Source organism: Rattus norvegicus, chromosome 18 (genome assembly GCF_021556685.1).
Source record: "Rattus norvegicus strain SHRSP/BbbUtx chromosome 18, alternate assembly SHRSP_T2T, whole genome shotgun sequence".
NCBI classification, from domain to species: Eukaryota; Metazoa; Chordata; class Mammalia; order Rodentia; family Muridae; genus Rattus; species Rattus norvegicus.
The window spans coordinates 73,946,033-73,965,000 of NC_141551.1; the positions used below are offsets into that span (position 1 = coordinate 73,946,033).

Below are 18,968 nucleotides of genomic sequence, written 5' to 3' on the forward strand. Positions count from 1 at the left end.
ATCACATCAACAAGCTGTCATAGAAATGCAAATTAAAACCGCATTGAGAGAGAGAGAGAGAGAGAGAGAGAGAGAGAGAGAGAGAGAGAGAGAGAGAGGTCCTTTTCACCACAGGCAGAGCAATCAGTGAAAGAGAGGACATGGGCTCATGGGTCCCCACCTTTGCCTCTGAAATATTGGCTATTTATAGACTCTGAAAGAGGGTGAGTCACTGTCTTTAGTCTTAGACCCTCTGCTGAGCCGACCATGCTCCAGTGATTAGCTCCAAACCTGTAGTGGCACAGAAGGCTCTGATTCATCTTGGTGGGTTCCCAAATCAAATGAATAGATACGAATGTGAAAGAAAGACTTGTAGGGATGTAGGTGGTTATGCCAAGTGTATACATGAGAAATTATTTTTTTTAAAAAAAAAAGCAAGAAAAGAGTGAGAGAAAGAAGAAAATCCCAACCTTTGTCACTAATGTGACAGAAGAAACTTGTACACTACTGGTAAGAAGATAAACTAGTCTAGCCACTGTAGAAGTCAGCAGTAGGAGATTTCTCGGACAATAATAAAAATAATTCTCCCCTATGATCCAACTATAGCCCTTCTGAGTATTTAATCCAGGGAACTCCAGTATACTATAGAGACACTTGTTCAATGTCTATTACAGGACTCTTTACAATAGCTAAAGAATTAAGCCAACAGAAGTTCTGTCTCACAACAGAGCAATGGGTATAAAATATGGTGCATATTCAAAAGACCTTTGTTTTGAGAATGAAAGAGAAAAGTCAGTGAAGTTGTCAAATGAGTCGCAGGAAGAAAAATGCTATATACTTTTTGTCACTTCTCGCTTCTAGGTTTTATGGAGCTGCATAAAATCATGTATGTACACATGTATGTACACATGTATGATGGCAAGGTAGAAGGGAAACTGTCCTGGGAGCAAAGCAGACAAACAGGAATGGAGAATGATGAGAAAAGAGGGGACCAGGGGTGCTGGAGGGCCAATATGCTGAACATTTAATATGTACTTATAAGAAAACTTAAAAAAATAGTTTCTTCAAAAAAAAAAAACAAACCTAAAAGTGACTTGAAAAACTATGAGCTCTGTTGTATCACTAGAGATGGGAAAGGTCAGTGAGGGGAAGAAAATTAATTTTGGCTCCTCCTTTTACCTTGATTTGGTCTCAAATAACTCTAGCCTATGTCAAGTTAACATCAAACCAGCCAGCACATTATGAATCTCCTCCTGTTCCCTGGGATCTAAGATATGCCGTAATTCCTTTCGACCATCTACTTCCCAGTGCACGGAACGCTTTCTGGTTGGGGTCTGTGGTGTGTGTAATTGTGTGCTCAAGACAGTGACAGAAATTCAGCAAGGCAGACATTGAGCTAAATGTTTATCTTCAGAAATAGAGACTTTGTGGGTAGCTTTGCTCTCAAGTAAGGGGCCATGATAGACTTGACCTGGGATCTTATTTCAAGGTCAATTCTCTTTCTTCAGCATGAGAAGTTGGCAGTCAGGAGGCCTTCAGGGCAGGAAGGCTGGGATAACTCGGGTTATTGCTGGGACAGTAAAGACTTGAACATCCAAGGAAAGAGTTTGAAAAGGGTATAAGTGTGTTCACTCATGAGAACTGTACTGTGCTTCTGAAAACTTCTTAGGGGGAAATGGGCATCCTACCTTAGTTATTGCAGACCACTTCCCACCATTCCATGGCTTCAGCCATGGTTAAAATTTTCCGGATATCCATACATAGGTCCTTCCAGTCCTGTACCATCATCTCTCATACATAGACAGACACATTTCTTCAGCCTCCAGACAGAAGATCACCTGCTTTCAGCCTCAAAACTAGTATTTCATTACTTCTGGCAACATGTATCTTTTGACTGTTACCAATTTCATAATTTCCACGTCCAGGAGATAAGGTTTAGCAATATGGTTACAGCCAAAAACAAACTCTGTCTTGATGCAACATAAACACTTAGTCACTCTCTTGAATGTGCCTTCCTGGCATCACTGAACAAACTGGTACCAGCCCCGTGTGTTTAGTGATCTTAGCTCACACACCAGGACTCATAAGCTGAGCTGCTCTGACTAACATTGGGTCCCCGAAATCTGAAGTGATGATTCTCTGAACCTTGGTTTGCTCATTTGTAGCATGCAATCATACTTTTCTTTTTCACAGAATTGCTTTCAAGACTAAGGAACATTGCATACTGTTGTTCTACTTTGCTTCTCTGTTGCTGTGATAAGATACTGACCGCATGCAACTTGAGGGAGGAAAACATTGTATTTGACTCATAGGCTACTGTCTATCAATAAGGAAGTCAAGGCAAAAGCTGAAACAGAGCATAGAGGAATGCTGCTTGTTGGCTTGCTCCCCTGGAGTTGCCCAGCCACCTTTCTTGTATAGCCAAGGCTCACCTGCCTAGGGATGGTGTTGCCCACAGTGGGCTATCCCTCATAAAACAATTAGGAACTAAGAAAATCCCTCACAGGTATAGCCACAGACCAAACTGATCTCTGCAATTCTTCAGTTGAGTTTCCCTCTTCCCAGGTGACTCTATGATACTATGTAAGTCACTTACCACCATATACAGCTCATAGTATAACCTTGATAAGTGGAGAGCCTTGTAATGATGGCATTACTACCATGTACTGGAGGTTACTATAGTCAGAAACAATGATGTCTCGCGCTTTAAAATGGATATTCTGTAGTTGAATTTTTTTTTAATTGCAGCCTGAAAATTTAATTAGCTATATTGCATGTCCTAGCCTATGTTTTTTTTCCCCTCCTAAATAAACATTAACTGCCAATCAAGCACTGTGGGAGTTACACAGAAGAGGAAGATCTACTTCTAGAGCTGCGGAAACAGAGCCTCTCACAGCGAACACAGATATGTATGGTTTAAACTAGTGGGTAAACACCTCAGTCTGGGAGAAGTTGAATGCAATAATTTGGAAAAAAAAAACAAAACAAAAACATCAAGACCCTTTCCTGCCAGTTCTATGAAATCTGGCCACCCCTAAAGGCTGCCCCCGTTGTCTTTCTCCAGCTCTGGCACCCAGAGCCTAAGCATTCTTCTTAGCGGAAATGTCACTGCGACGAAGCCTATTCCTTTAGCAGAGGGAATAATAATACATGAATTGATGACTATGTGAAAGCTGGTGAGGGAGGAGGGTCGGAGGACAGAGGCTTGGGTGCAGCAGCTGATGTTCCAGCCAGGTAGTCATTTCCCAGAGACCCCCAAGTTAAGCCTCTTTGAAATCAGCTCCCTCACCCCTCTTGCAACAAGTATAATTATAGGGCCATTTTTCCCCCCCATCACAATCTGCTTCATAACAAAATGAACGCCACCTTGGCAAAGGAAACAAGACGTTGGCAAGCCACATGCCTCCAGACCTTGTCCAGGAGCCATGGCTGCAGCAATGTAAACAAATAGATCATTACCCTCCCCTTCCCCCTCTCCTCCTTCGCTCGCCTTTCCTTTCACTCTGAATGCTCCATTAGAGTGCCGAGGATTTCACAGTTTCTCCAGCTCTGGAAAAATCATTAGGCCCTTCTTCTGGTCGGCTTTGGAAACATCTGGAACAAATTATCTCTACTTTTGGAATCTGAATAAAGGAATGTGAGCCTCACTGGAGAAATTTGAAATCTAGGGTGGGATTTGCAAAACCGGTTTAAGGTTTGCGCATGTACTTTTTTTTTTTTTTTTTGAGTTTGTTTGGGTTTGGAACGTATTATAAGAAAAAATAACAAGGCCTGCCCATGTGCTTTTCATAATTCCTTTGCTTTCCATAAAAATCATTTGGCCCCTCCCCCGATTTTCCACCAGTTCTTAGTAGCTCCCATCCGCAATGTTAAGTGTTCTTATGTAACATGAAATCCATGAGTTAGGAGTTTGGGGTGATCCTTTTTTTCCTCAGCCCGATCACAGGTTTAATGCTTTTGTTATGCTTCCAGCTCCATGCTGCCCAAGTACCTGTTTGGAAACTTGACTCGGTCCCTAAGGGAGGTACCAGGACTTTACAAATCTCAATGCCCAGTTCCCTTGTCTTAGCCCCAGAGCAGCTGCAATAGCCCATAACCTCAGGGCAGCTCATGGTGAGCACAGTGCTTTTATCCCTGCAGCCCTTCACAGCTCTGTCAGGCATTCTTGCCTCTGGCCCTGGGGTTGATGTTTAGCAAAAGTGGGATGGACAGCTTGCACAGGCTGGGAGATGACATAGTCATCGAACACTGGCCACAAGCAGCTTTGACTAGGCTGCTCTTCCTGAGGTCTCCGTGGCCACACTCCCTCCCTGCTATGCAGACAAACAGCAAAGGCAGATGTGGCATGGAAGGATTAGGAGTTAAGAAGCAGCCAATCATGCCTGGAAGAAAGGGAAGTGGGGGTAGGAAACAAAGAGTCTGATGACCTCTGTATCAGAAAGGGGGTATCTGATGGAGCGGCACTCTTTCCTCTTCTAGGCTTTTTTTCTCATTATCAAGTTTTAAGGACTACGGCTGTCCGACTTTGACATCTTCTTTGTCTTCAACTATGTACACATAAACATGGTATCCATCCAGACGTGTCCTGGTTTTAGTTCTGAAAGGTGGTGGACCTTCTAATATTCCCATAGTTCCCAAAGCCTCATCCAGAGAGTTCTGTAAACTCGTGGATCCCCGTCATCTCCTTCCCTCACTCTACAGAACGACATCACATCCAAACAGCGATATAACAAAGGTGCCCGGGCTATGGCGTAAGCAGACAAATGCCACTGGACCTTATGCGGACACCGTATGATTTTACTTATTTCATGGATCTAAAAAAGTCAGCATCAGAGAAACAGAAAGCACAACAGAGGCTGCCCATGGGCAGCGAAGAAGGAACTGGAAGACAGCAGGAAGGGAGGTTATCCACTGACTTCTACCTGGTAAAATAAAAATTGTGGAGGCAGGTATCGGTGATGATTGTAGGACAGCATGAATGAATTTATTGCCACTGATTTATAGCTGTAAAATGGTTAAAGGGGTAAATTTTGCAATGTACATTCACGATATAAATAATAATAATAATAATAATAATAATAATAATAATAATAATGATAATCTAGGCTGTATTTCAGATCCAATTAAGTAGGAAAGGTAAATCCAAGTGGACATTCTTTGGAGGTGGAGAAATGCATTAATCATATTATGGCTGCCACCAAGTAGGTCAAATACCTTAAAATAGAAAACTGTGGCGTTACAGCCATCCTCAAATCAAGGGCATGGTAGATAGAATCTGTTCTATTAAGAAGAGAATTGAGCAACACCACATTCTTTCTCTTAGAGACTGAATGACCACCAAGTCCATTAAATGCGGGTGTCCCTGAATCAAGAGGGAAGTAAAGGTCGAGAGACACTAAGCCCCGTTGTTCCACGCAATCGCTGATCCTGGAAGGAAAAGCCAGAGCTTCACGGTCACGTTTCTACCTTCATTCCCACGCAAAACCCTTCGCAGAAATCCAAACTGGCAAATTCACTCAGATATGAGATCTTTATGGGGCTTTTGGCAACTTGATCAGGGACTGGGTAAGATAATCCTAGAACTGGCTGCGTGCGTGCGTGCGTGCGTGCGTGCGTGCGTGCGTGCGTGCGTGCGTGCGTGCGTTCTATCAGTTCTGATCCTCTATAGAGAACCCTGACTAAACAGAGCATATATTCACCATGTTCAAGGCCATAGGTTGAATCCCAATGTCCCAAACAAACAACAAAAAAGGGGGTATCTGCAAGAGAAGTAGGGGATCTCTGTTGAGCACCCGACCATATCCTGAGACTGGGAGAAGCCTACATTTGAGTGGCCGATGACTAACAGCTGTAGACTTCCTTCCGGTAAGCCTGTTTTGGATAGAGCTCCTTTCATCATTATTAGGAAGCAAAATATGGATTAAAGTCAATGGCACAATTTTGCAAGTTTATTTTTCTATTCTGAAAAAAAAAAAACAAAAAAACAAAAACGCAGCCGTGTAAAAGGAGACCCCTCCCCCCTTGTATCCGGAGGCTTTGGGGCTTGACTGGCCCAGTAGTCATCACAGGTCGCTCTGGTCAGTCCCATGAGGTTTAAACATCAACTTCAACCTAGAGCAGTACGGACAGATATTGGGTCACCTCCAGCATTTGCCGAAAATACATTTAAGCCACAATGGAAGCCCTAATTACTGAGTCGATCTTACATACATGGGATGCGGTAGAAAATATGTGAAGGTGTTCGAAGACAGCTGGACCCCTAGGTTTCAAAGTTAGCTCCCCTCACAAAGCCATGCATGGTCCCACTCAGCCTCTACCCAACAGAATTGCAGAGTGGGTGACTTTCAGCCTCACTGCTTTTAAGCTCTTAGAAAAAGCAGAGACGAAAACACTCATTTGGATCACTAATATTTTTTCTGAAATTTTAACACTCGAGGATGTATTTTCAATATAAGGCATGGTGTTTCTAGATGGTTATTTAATGAATCCTTCAGTATTATCTGATATTGACTCCCACGTGAAAAACTAGTAAACAAAACAGTCGACAAAACTAGAAACCGCAGAGCCTGAGTACAGATCTCGACGATTAAACCTTACTGTTCGGGGATCACGTGAGAAATGCGTGTGTGCGTCATAGAACAGATTGTTAGGCCAACCTGAGCACCTGTACTCCCTTAACTCCGTGTGTTACCCATTTGGTTCATCAAATACGAAGCTTTCCTTGATTAGAAGATGCAAGGCGGGGCTGGAGATTTAGCTCAGTGGTAGAGCGCTTACCTAGGAAGCGCAAGGCCCTGGGTTCGGTCCCCAGCTCCGAAAAAAAGAACCAAAAAAAAAAAAAAAAGGTGTAAGGCATAGAGTATGCATTTGATGCTTTTGCTTGCATTTCTTCTGGGGAGAGTATTTACCAGGCTGATGAAACCCTTGCATGGTGATAATATGGATGCTTTGAAGTCATAAATGAACAGTATTAGTGCACCCATTTCCAGGAGAGAGGACCCACGTTGCATCCCAAATGTACCCATTTTCCCGGCTGAGAATCTTTGTATCACAAAAATCTCTTCCTATAGAAGTGTGTCACTCACTTCCTTAAAGGCTGAGTGAGGACAAGGCTATGGCGTGGCTACCAGCTTGGCGTGGGGCTTGGGGGGTGGGGTAGCGTTGTTAGTGTGCAGCAAAGAACCCTGGGGAGTGGGGGAGGGACAGCTTTACCTAGAATCCTTCATTTCCACTGAGCTAATGAGAGCACTGTCACCTAAATTTTCATTGTTTCAAGAGCAAGTGGAGGCTGACAATTTCCTTTCAAGCTTGAATGATGAAGGGAAAACATCCCACGGCCTCATCTGGCTGGCTTGCTGCGAGGTAATGAGCCCTCCGCAGCACCCATCTCTGAGAGACTGAGATGACCTTATGTCTAGTAATGCATCACGGAGGAGTGAAAAACACGCGGCAGGTCCTGCCAACAATTCCCCCAGGACATGCTGAGTGTGCCAAGCAGTTTAGTAAATAGATCTCAAGTTACCATGTTGAAACATATTCCAGCGCATTGCGACAGAGAACGGCTCAATCTAAAGGTCACGCTTCCGTTTCGAAGGATGCTGTGCGAAGCGGTTTGGTGGGAGGATGCCGTGGAGGTGAGGGTCAGGAGATAAAATATTCCTAGCATTTCAAAACAACTTTCACAACCCTCCCCGGCTAATCTCTATGATAGCCAGTCCAGACAGGGAATTTTATTTTCTGCCAGTCTTTGTTCCAGGGCTTGCTGGAATTTCTTGGGATAACAGCCCTCAGGGTAGGGGAGCTGATCCATGCCCTGCCCAAGCTGGCAGGGTGTGGCATAATGAGGTGAAGCCAGCATGGAGAGAAAAGGTTCCAACTTTCCTACTTTCTCGTTTTGATCACTTTGAGAGTCCTTAGGGAAGGGGCAAAGAATGAGGTGCTCAGAAACTCAAGCCTCAGATTAAAATGACTGTGGGAGACCTAGCACCCAAATCGGAAAAAAAAAAAAAACTAGAAAGCCTCAGATCAGGGTTGGTTTTACACCAAGGACTCCCTATCTTTTTCTGAGATGTAGCTTGAAAGAAGGCTAGAGATGGGGCATCCTGTCTCCAGCACAATGGTTCCCCTGTGGGATCCTTAAAAATGCCCTTTTTGGACCCACCAGTTACTTATTGATCAGCTCAAATGCTTGGGCAAGATGTCTACCTCTGTCACAGGAACATACCGGCTAAACGGCTAAACACAGTGTCTTTTGTGCTTTCAAATCGCATTGCACTCAGTTTTTCTCATCTGTCCTTTTGCCAGTGCCATTAAGCTTCAACACCCACCCCCCCCCCCCCCGCCCCTGCAGCAGTTTGCACAGTGTTTAGGACAGCACCCATCTCTGGCTGAGCTACTGAAGGGAGAAAAGCCCATTGCTCCTCAATGTTTACTAGTACCAAAGCTTCAAAAACCACAGTGCATTTTGGGTGGTGGTGGTAGAGCAAAGGGGTCAAGCTACAGAAGGGCGTTTGGACTTGCCTAGGCAAACAAGCCTGACGAGACAAGAACTTTAATTAACGTGGGTAACTGCATAGAAAGAACCGGGGTGCTAGAGTCCGTCTTCAAGCCACAGAGCGTATCAACTCAAGGCTGTTAGGTTGAACCTTATTAAGTCGATAATATTTGACTGTTTAGATCCACAAAAAATGAAAGCTGTACAGGGTTTAAGCTAATAAAAGGCAGAATTTGCAAGAGCCACAAGAGTCAGAAGCAGAGAGGAAAAGTGCCTGGATTTAGGTTGTAGGGATTAATCTCCGTTCCCTCACCTCTTAGCCCTCACCAAACTTACTAAAGCTTTATGGGCAAGCATATTAAGGAGTATAGCAGCTGGCTGAGATCAAGACCCCAAAGGATGGTGTTTGACACAGGGGAGAGACCTGATAGACAAAACTGGTATGGAAGGAGCCACTGAAGATTCATCTAATTCTGAAAGCCACAGGTTCTCTGATTCACTACAGAAAGCTGACAGTGACGTAACCAGGTTCTATGCCAATTGTATCTAGAGACGGATGTGGAAATTTGAACGGTGGGTTTGGAAATAACTCTTTTGTTTATATGCGATAGTCTAGATATGCCATTGCAATTCAACTGAACATTCCTTGTGCAGCAAATGAGAAGAGGGAGGAGGAGGAGGAGGAGGAGGAGGAGGAGCAGCAGCAGCAGCAGCAGCAGCAGCAGCAGCAGCAGCAGCAGCAGCAGCAACTTCCTAATTGCTAGGTGCATAGATCAGAAAATGACTTGATGTGTTATGAATCTACCTGAAAGATTAAATTGTGTGTGACGGTTTCAATATGTTTGGCCTACGGGGGTCGTACTATTAGGAGGTGTGGCCTTGTTGGAGTGGGTGTGGCCTCGGGTGGGTGTGGCCTTGTTGGAATAGGTGTGGCTTTGTTAGAGTAGGTGTGGCCTAGTTGGAGGAAGTGTGTCACTGTGGGGGAAGGCTTTGAGACCCTCCTAGGTTCCTGGGAGACAGAGAGTCTTCTCTTGTTTGCCTTCAGAACAAGATGTAGAACTCTCAGCTCCTCCAGCGTCATGCCTGCCTAGATGCTGCCATGCTCCCGCCCTAATGATAACGGTCTGAACCTCTGAAGCTGTAAGCCAGCCCCAATTAAATGTTGTCTTTTATAAGAGTTGCCTTGGTCATGGTGGCTCTTCACAACAATGGAAACCCTAACTAAGACATTGTAACATTTGCTAAATTGATTGTGTTAATTTTTATGCAAATCTCCAGGTATCAGCATGCTAAGGAAACCACTTTTTTTTTTTCCTGAATGTATAGCGTCAATGCACTTAGTGACTTGTCTATGGACCTGCCATTAGGAAGTTTTCCTAAAGACTTCAGATACTATTTACTATGATTCCTTTCTTGAAACTAGGGCCTGGTGTTATACGTCTGCATTATCTCTAAACCCATCGAGACTTCCAAGTTTAAGGCTGTAAACATTCTAACCTAACAACACACATCCGACACTAAATCATGTGATTTACTGTATCCATGAATGTAATGGTGACATTCTCGACTAGGACATTATGCATGGCATCTGGAGAGAATAAACAAAATAAAAATATTGTCGTTTATTTCTAGTTTAAGCTCTCAAAAATAAGCCCCAAGGAACAAATTATACTTCTGTTTTCTACAATCAAAATCCTGTAAACTTTTAAGTATGTGCCCCGCAGTCGAACATTCCACTGACTGCTAAGGGCGACTTCGTTTATCGCCCAATTCCTGCACCTCTATGTCAGCACCCTGCCCTCAACCAACACCAAACCAGATCCCAAATAAGACTCTTCAAGGTTGTAATGACTCACTTGATAGGGCATTAGAGTCAGACATATGGACTGCATCCACACATCCCCATCTTCCTACCAACCGCACTGCCCCCCACCCCCCTGGGAGACTTTCCAAACGTCCCTTTGCTCTTCACAGAAGAGCTAAAAATAGCACATGAGTGCTCTGTACAGGTGCTGTTTGTGCAAATGTTCTCTTTGCATTTAGCCTGCCTGCCTCTGTGATTAGCACACTGCAGACACACAGCATCCCCCGGACTCTGCTGCGTCAGCTCTTCTCTATAATAGAGCAATGCTGGAGGATAATTCTAGGACTGCTGTTTATAGTTTCTCTCTCTCTCTCTCTCTCTCTCTCTCTCTCTCTCTCTCTCTCTCTTTCTCCCCCTCCTTCCCCACACCCACCCCCCCACAGGAGCAAGAGGCTTTATTCTGTTCTCTGTCCACTGTTAGGCACTCCTGGCTCAAGGGAACTTTAGGATGACTTTACAACTTCAGTGCCTGGAAGAGTGAACTAATATGCCTCCTCGTTAGGTGACATATGAAAAACACAGGGGATGAGCCTGAGATTCTGTTCCTAGCTGTTGCTCCCTGTGCTCTCTTCAGTAATTATATTCCTAACATCAGAGGGTGGTAGATGGTATCTCCGTACAGCCGTCCCCCGGTCAACCTTACCCTCTGTTTGTGGTTGTTGCGCTTTGGAACATACAACTATCCCCCGGTGAGCTTGTCTCTTGTGGTGGTTTCCTTGGCCCATGCCATCATACTCTGATTCACAAAGCCTTCAGAATGTCCAAGAATGCCTAAAGAGGCACGGACCCAGGTGATCTGGATATAGCTGGTCCTTGGAGCAGATAGAACTTTCCCCAACCAAATCTCTGAAGTAAACATTAGGAAACAGGCCAGAGTGTGGAAGCAATTCTCTCACAAGGGCTACAATTAGAACGTTGGTTCACTGTCTTCTTGCCCAGAATTCTTTCCGTATGAAATCACATGCTTTCCACTCAGTTCAAGCCCAAGGAGCTGGTGATGCAACATGGATTCAGATGATGTCGTCAGAAGTTCAAAGGCCCTTTGAGATGGGAGAGCAGCAGGGAGTGAGTGATGTAGCCACATATCTTGGCTAATGAAGTTTTTGGGATTCCCTGGGCCGGTTGCTGTGTCTCTGTAAGCCTCATGTTTCAAGAGTAGTGGAATAAACCAGCTCGTCATATCTTATGATGAGAATCCACAAAACATGGCAGTCAGAAGACCCTGAGCCACATTCCTTCATTGGGACTCAACGAAAAGTCAAAACTTCACACTCCTGTAATTCCTTCCAGAATCAAAAGATCTCGCACCCAGACTGCAACGCGCATGGCAAAGCCAGTCTGTGAGATGCAAGGGCCTCAGCAGCCCTGATCAGTGACTGGGGTGGGGGACAAAGAAGACTCGTCTGTCGAAACAGCACAACCCAAACATCGACCACCATGAGTGTGAGAGACTGCCCCCTTAGGGCAGTCTAATTTTTGAAGGATGAGTGAATCCCCTTGGCTTTTTCCTTCATATCATCCCATGGAAATAACTTTGTGTTTTATGATTCATCTGATTATGGTACATGAAAATCTTTGGCTCCACTTTCAAGAAGCTACCCTGCAAAGGGGTCAAAGGGTACAAAGCTTTGAACTCAAGCCTTTGCAAATGCCAAGGATCAGACATCATCCAGCTCAGAGTCCTTAAGAGTGATTTCACTACACTAATTATGTTGCAGTGCCAAGAAACAAGATAAAACATACGATGCTTTGCAAACATTCAAAGGTCTGTACTTGTCGAAGCAATTTAAACATTTTTGCCATAATTACAAAACTGGAACACTAAGGTAGCTTCAGTGAATCTGCCTGAGGTGTCATGCACGTTTAATGAAGAGTTTGGCCGCCTAACTCTTATATCCTACAACAAGGTAAGCATTTATTCCCCCTAATGCCTATAGGAAAAATCTCATTAGTTGCTGATAATGCTGATGCTATTTCTACTACAGTAGAAAACAGAAAGTGCTAAAAAACAATCATCCTCCTTGATAATCCATCTGCAATGGTGTCCCGTACAGTGACTAAGGTGGGCACAGTACGATGCCATCCTGGGCTTTGGGAACTGCAGATTAAGTGTTCTGTCAGAGGAGCAGGACTGGAGATGTTTGCTGGACAACAAGAGAGAAAGAAAAGTCTATCCAGACAAGAATTGGTCTTCAGAAGCTAGATGACTTGATCATGTCCTCAACAGCACTTACTGGATCCTTCCTAGGTGTCCCATATTTGCTAGGCATCGGGTCGATGGACAAGAGGGTCATGATCCTGGTTCTTCTGGTTCCATAGGTTTTCTTTTTCAACACAGGAGACCATCTTTGGCTTGAACCTTGAAGCACGAGGTTCATGCACCAGAAGAGGACTACAGTAGAGTTCACAAATAGGAGCTGGGCAGGGTTTCCAGTAGCCAGTGCTCTTATGTGTGCTAAGACTTCCCCTGAGCTCAGTGTGGCTGAGAAGCTGGCTCTTTTCTAAGATGCAGTGAGGATTTCATAGAAGCAAGCATGCTGATGTGTGCTGAGGAATAGCCCTACCCAAGAAAGACATAAGCACGGCTTCTCCTGCCTAGGAATCAGGAAGCCAAATCCCACGGACCAGAGCCATGAAAGGACTGTGCTAACCTTCCTTCTACCCCACAAGGCCAGATACTCAAAAGCAACTCTTAGAGGCTCTCCTGGGTGGTATTTCCCAAGCACATTTTCATCCCCCTGATTTCCTATTGGGGTATAGGAAGTTGTTAGATGAGAAAAGAACTTTGACGAATTGAAGGTGCAGTAGGAAGTCTTCTGTGAGAGCTCCAAGGCTCTCCCAGGACTAGAATGTGACACCTAAATGACATCAGATTGTTTCATGTCTAGTCTCCCCTATCTTCCTTTCTTTAGCCCCCACAGACTATTCTCTGGGGGTAGTCAGGAGCTACTCTCTACCCAAACAAAGGGTTAATGACAAATTGGATTAAAATGTTTTCCTTCTTAGGGATGTTTTAACCCTGAAGTCATTCATCATAACCTAACTCAAAGGAATAGTTCTTGAGTTATAGATCAGTAACCATCAAGCAAAGATTGAAAGGACTATTTACTGAAAGGCCTATTCCAGATGTCTTAAGTCTTGACCTTTACAGGACGAGGCAGGAAATAACTTACCCCACCTGCCTCCAGAGTAAGGACTCTCACAGTTAGAGGCTTGGTGGGGGGCTTGTGTGGGAATCACTTACTATCCCTCGGGATCATTTCTGCATGCACTAAAATTTGTCCCATGCTGGATAGTATCCTGGGTCATTATTGCCAGAATCTATCTGAGTAGGGAGGGGGCCATGGTGACCAGCGGTGGTAGTGGTCAGGGGATATAGTTCTTAGTAAAATGTAAAGAATCATGCTAAGATTTACATATTTAATTTGGGGTAGGGAAGAGGAGTCTGGATTAAAGAGGAGCAAATGCGTGCCATGTGGAACTATTTTCAAATGCCTTCTTTTCTTTAAGATGACAGGTACTGCACTGGAGAACTATTCCTAACACCCTCTCACTTGGGCCTCACAATACTGGTCAGTTTTCTTGAGCCTGGGTCCATTCCTTCCAGGTGAAGCCTGTCCCTTTGGAGGGCAAGGGCTGTAATACTCCAGTTCAGATCCAGTTCTGACAGTCTCCCCAACAGGAGCCTTCCCTCTCACAGACAGAAAAGGGAGAAAAATCCTCTCCCCAATGTTTCTGGCCAGTGTCCTCCAGAGTCTGCTGGGCTGGATCCCAAGCCTCCCAGCCATGTGTCTGTCCCTGAGGCCTTTGTTGCTGTCCCCTCTGTGTTCAGAGCCAGCTGCCTCCCATTCCTGGAAGCCTGCCAGCAGCGCCCTCTAAAGAGATGCATCTCAATCAAGTCACTTATTCACCTAATCAAAAAGGAAATAATGTATACAATTTAGACTTTCCCAGGTCCTAGCTCCCTTGGAGGCTGGGGAGGAGGAGACCCGAATGAAAGCCATTCTGGACCTGGGACTTAGACAAGGAGATAAACCAGAGCCATACTGCCCATGTGGTCCAGGAGCCCCCACCATGATCAAAAGGAGAAAATGGGCAAAGCAAGAGACAGCTCACACTGCAGCTGAGGATAAAGCCATTAACAATAAACCAGGGGTGGAGGCAGACGGGGAGCCATCTGCTCAGCCAAGGGCATTCAGAGGGTGGGTCACAGGGGCTCCAGAAGCCTCCCTTCCCAAACAGGAAGCGTTGGAAGCACCAAGCTGGCTGTCTTGGCTAGGTGTGTGCTTCTCTGAATCCCTCTTTTCTTCCTGTTTTGGGGGCTCTGATCAGAAATCCTCCCTCCCTAGGTCTCGCCTCTTTCCATGTTGCTGACTCTCACTCATCTCTGAAATCTCAGCTGTAATGACATTTTGAGGGGGTTTCTCTGACCTCCCCGTCTATAACAGGTACCCCCTGTTATTGTCTCTCAATGCATATGGGATTTTTTTTCCCCTCCTGAATGTTTTACTCTGTAAAATATACTTGCATAAGAACTAACTCCCACATGAGCTAGAGAGACTGAGCTCTTTGCTGATGTATCCGTGGTGTTATTAGTAACATGCTTAAAACATACTAGATATTCAGTAATCACCCCTTGTTTCATGATACAGTGTCCACATGTGCGCTGAGTTCCAACCATCTAGTTTAACGCTCTAGCTATCCAGATCTCTGTATGTCCTACGGTCCTTCCCGTTTGGATAGATCAAGCAAAGAAAATGATAACCTAAGACAGACACCAGTGCACGCCGCCTTCAGCCACCAATGTAAGAGGCAGTGTTCAAATGCAGTAGTTCAGAGCTCAGACTTTTGGATCAGTTGGGCCTGCATTCATATTCTTTAACTTTCTTCGTGCCTCAGCTTCACCATTAGAGAAGTGGCCGTGACACAAGAAAACCTTTGTGTCCCTCATGTTCGGCGTGTGGGTGAGCTGTCCTACATTGGGTGCTCTATGAACTGAGCGCCAGGCAGAGTATGCAGAGACTAGGGGTCACTGCCGGATTCCTCTTGTGGAAGAGTGGCCTTGATGGTTTGGAGAGTGGGGAAATCCTGGGAATCGAAAGCAAAAGCAAAGAGGAGTCTGTCCATGCTTGTGATTTTCTGGTTACTGAGAATCTGCCCATGGCGCGTACGTGATTGATTCTGCCCTCGGTGAGGGTGATTCTGCTAATGCTTGGGGTGATTCTATCCCATGGTTATAGCTAAGGAGAAAATTGTGATAGCTGGGACTTCATAGTGCCCCTTCCTATAACCCCTTCCTTCTGCAGGGCACTAAACAACAAACTTCCCTAATCTCGGGTGTCAGTGTTGACCTGTCATCAAAGCAAATGACCTTTCCAATTAGTCTGCACCTGAAGACAGGTTTTACAGTGCTGTTTCCTCTTTTACTTCTTTTGATCTTGACCTCCACCCCAACCCAGAATCCCTTGCCCCATGCCTTCCCTTACTTGAATTCTTCCTCCCTGAGATCACTGCAGGTTTCTCTGCTTCCTCTGATTACTCCCATCTTCAGCAACGTCCCCCCTCCCGGGCTCTTAGACGCCAGTGAAGTGCTGCTGGCTCATCTCTTACTTGCCTGTAGTACTCTGTGCTTAATCCCAGCCCTCCCTCAGCTGAGGTGGGTCAGCTCTCAAACTCAAAGCCACATCTACTCCATGCATCTCAGTCAGCAGCTGCCACTTGTACTTTCGCCCCACCATGGGCATTCACATTATTTCTCGTTGAGCTTGTGGTGTACCATAAGGCACTGGATTTCACTCATTTCCGGTTCCTGTTTATAACTTTTACATGTAACAGGTATTCTGTTGGTAACACTGTTAACTTTCCTCTAGATCCCAAGTTTCAAACAGACAGCGCAGCAGTGTTCTTACACATCTCCGCCTCATAGAATGCTTCTTTTTTTCCATGTCATTGTCCGGGGGAAATAAATAAGTGCTTATCCCTTATTTCATAGAATGATGATCTACGTAGTAGAGAGAAGAGAAACTCTCAAATCGAGACACGAGGTCACATTTCAGCTATATGATCTTGGGGAAAAAAAAATCCCTCAATCCTTCATTACCCTTGAACATCCTGGTCTACACTATAAGCTTTCAGCAGAGGGCATTCCAAACTGTAGGGTGACACTTCGACAGCAAGTTGATTGATAATGAGCACGGTCACTTCTTTTGGGGATTATGGCTTCTCTGAGGACGGGGACACCTCTGTACACTGGGTCTAGAAACTTAACCAGAACTTGCTTAGTATTTACAGATATCTCACTGAAAACACAGAATGGTTTCCCTGGATCAGGGGAAGGTGGCTCTGTAACATAACAGCTATGTAGTCATATACTAATGTGATCTACTTTGCTCTTTCTCTAAAAGAAATGTCATCTATGGTCAAATTACCCTGAATACACCTGATCTCTAAAAACAAAGGTATAGTCATTCTACCATCAAAGGACTAAGAGATTTCTTTTTACTTGCTTCTTTGGCCTATGAGGCCTTGAAGACCATCTCTGGCTTGCCCTTTGTGCTCTCTGAGTCAGGACACATTCAAGATGCACCAGGTATCAGCTTTGAGCTGGTCACAGGGGAAACAGACATCAGGCAGACTCTTGCTACTGTAGGGATAGGCATCAATCCATTTGGATCTGTCTTTGTTTTTATTTTTTGTTTCAAGTAAAGGAGAACTTCCGGAAATTTTCTTTCCAGTTTTGTAATGATACAGAATTGTTGAAAAAAATTAAGTTTGGGGGTGGGGTGGGGAGAGGGAAGACAATATCCCCTTTCTTGTGCAACAGGACTCCCCACCCCTACAAACACATGCACAATTATATGATAAGAATACATAGACATTTACACTACCCTGATAATAATGATAATCACAGCTAATGTTCACAGAAGCCGTGTATACTGCAGGTGTAGAGTCTGAGTTTTTTTTGTGTTAATTCAGTAATCTTTGCAGAAATAGGCACCAAGGAGAATAGGTAGCTTGCAAAATATTACCTCTCTAAAGCAAGAATTTGAAGGCACACGTTTGGATTCAGGTTTCTGCTGATGAGTTAGTTATTGAAAAGGCTTTAGTACCACAGGGGCATGGAGTCTTTAGGTCAAAACTAATGATTGCCCTTGTGACCTAAAGCAGTTGACTCTTAGGGGTTTCTTTCCATCCAGCCCGAGGAAGACTATTAGAGGAGTTCCTTTAGTGCTACCTCTGTTACCCGGGAGTCCACAAACTGGGGAGAGAAAGGAGACCCAATCTTTCTGAAAGCTCTTGTTAGAAGTGAGCACCGTTTCTCTGTTTTCTTAACAGACCCCCTATACAAGGAGCACCCTCAATGTAGATGACAGCCTGCTGGCTCTCCATTTGCCCCAGTGAAAGCCACTCCATAGGGAACCAAAGTGTCAGGGACTCGAGAGTAAAGCATGAGGCAGCAGGCGTCCATTGGAAAAGTGGGCTCAGGTGCAGGGTAGGTAGGATTCCCCCCATATACTCTTGGTCAGCAGTGCTGTGTGAACCAGCTGCTATCCTGAACTCTCAGTTTTGGAACAAAAATCCCACACCCTGAATCAGCACACATTCCACAGCTCGCGTACACGATCCAGGATCCAGGAGGAGAGGCTCTGGGAGGGGGTAGGCCGAGGCCTGAGAGGAGCCCAAGCTCTCTCTTTGGCTAAGTAGATTGGAAAACGTGAAATTAACACACATTGTTTATTTCACACTCTCAGCCTTGCCTGCACAATAGCACAAATTAAATTCTGCACTAACCAGACGGGCAATTAGCTCACAGCGAAGATCGGGCTCTCGGCTGATTGCTCAGGCGTTCCGTTCGCACTGTTTATGAAGGGAACAAACTTACTGAAAACATTTTTGTAGCAATAATTTTTCTGACACATTTTCCCCCAATTTGCTGCATTACCCCATTACTTCCTGGTACTTAGATGGTCTGGCTAGGTTTTCAGAAAAGCAGGGTATAGTTCATCAAAGAGAAATTCATCTCAGGTCAATACCCAGCAATTAGCATCATTCTCATTGAAAATCAATCTGCTGTCATTTGGAAAAAGCAGAGGGTTCTTCTTTTTTTTTTTCCATTCTGTTTTTCTTTGTTGTTGTTATTTTGTTTTTCTATACTGAAGGTAGCCTGTAGGAGGATCAGAGATATTAGAGATTTGGGAGAGGAAAAATCTTGGAATCTTATCGTCTTTCATATTTCACACCAAATTTCTCTTTCCTATCAACAAAAATAAGAATTACTATGTACTACTCACAAGAAGAAAAGATTGTTACCCATATAATTCCTCATTCGGCGAGAGAAATCCTATCCCTGTTTTTTCATTTTGGAAACAAAACCAAGTACGGAAAATTGAAGAAACTTGCCTATAGCTTATTGGTGACGGAACCAGAATTGGAACCCAATCCCCATGTTGCGGTGCTGGTGGTCTTCTGTAAAGGTCTGTCTGGTGAGGTAGACAACTACCATCTTGGGACCTTCAGCTGTGCCTGCTTCCAAAAGATCATCTCATTGGGGCTTGTTGACTCCTTATATCTCATAGGGGGCCACAGAGTTACGAGACTTGTGACTTGTAGGTATCTGTTATCGTCGGGATA

General features: G+C 44.6%; 1 protein-coding gene and 1 long non-coding RNA gene across 4 annotated transcripts in view; one reads left to right on the forward strand and one right to left on the reverse strand.

Annotated features, from left to right (window-relative positions):
• Slc14a2 (solute carrier family 14 member 2) overlaps positions 1 to 18,968 on the reverse strand; it is a 426,972-nt gene that overhangs the window by 315,758 nt on the left and 92,246 nt on the right. The gene's annotated exons all lie outside the window — the stretch shown is intronic.
• LOC134483059 (uncharacterized) overlaps positions 5,638 to 18,968 on the forward strand; it is a 34,746-nt gene continuing 21,415 nt past the window's right edge. The window contains exons 1-2 of one of the 2 annotated variants that reach the window (XR_015643085.1): positions 5,638 to 5,844; positions 9,085 to 9,312. This is a non-coding gene — a long non-coding RNA (uncharacterized LOC134483059). Of the gene's footprint in view, positions 5,845 to 9,084; positions 9,313 to 18,968 lie in introns of those variants that run through there. The other variant, XR_015643084.1, reaches the window with a different exon arrangement.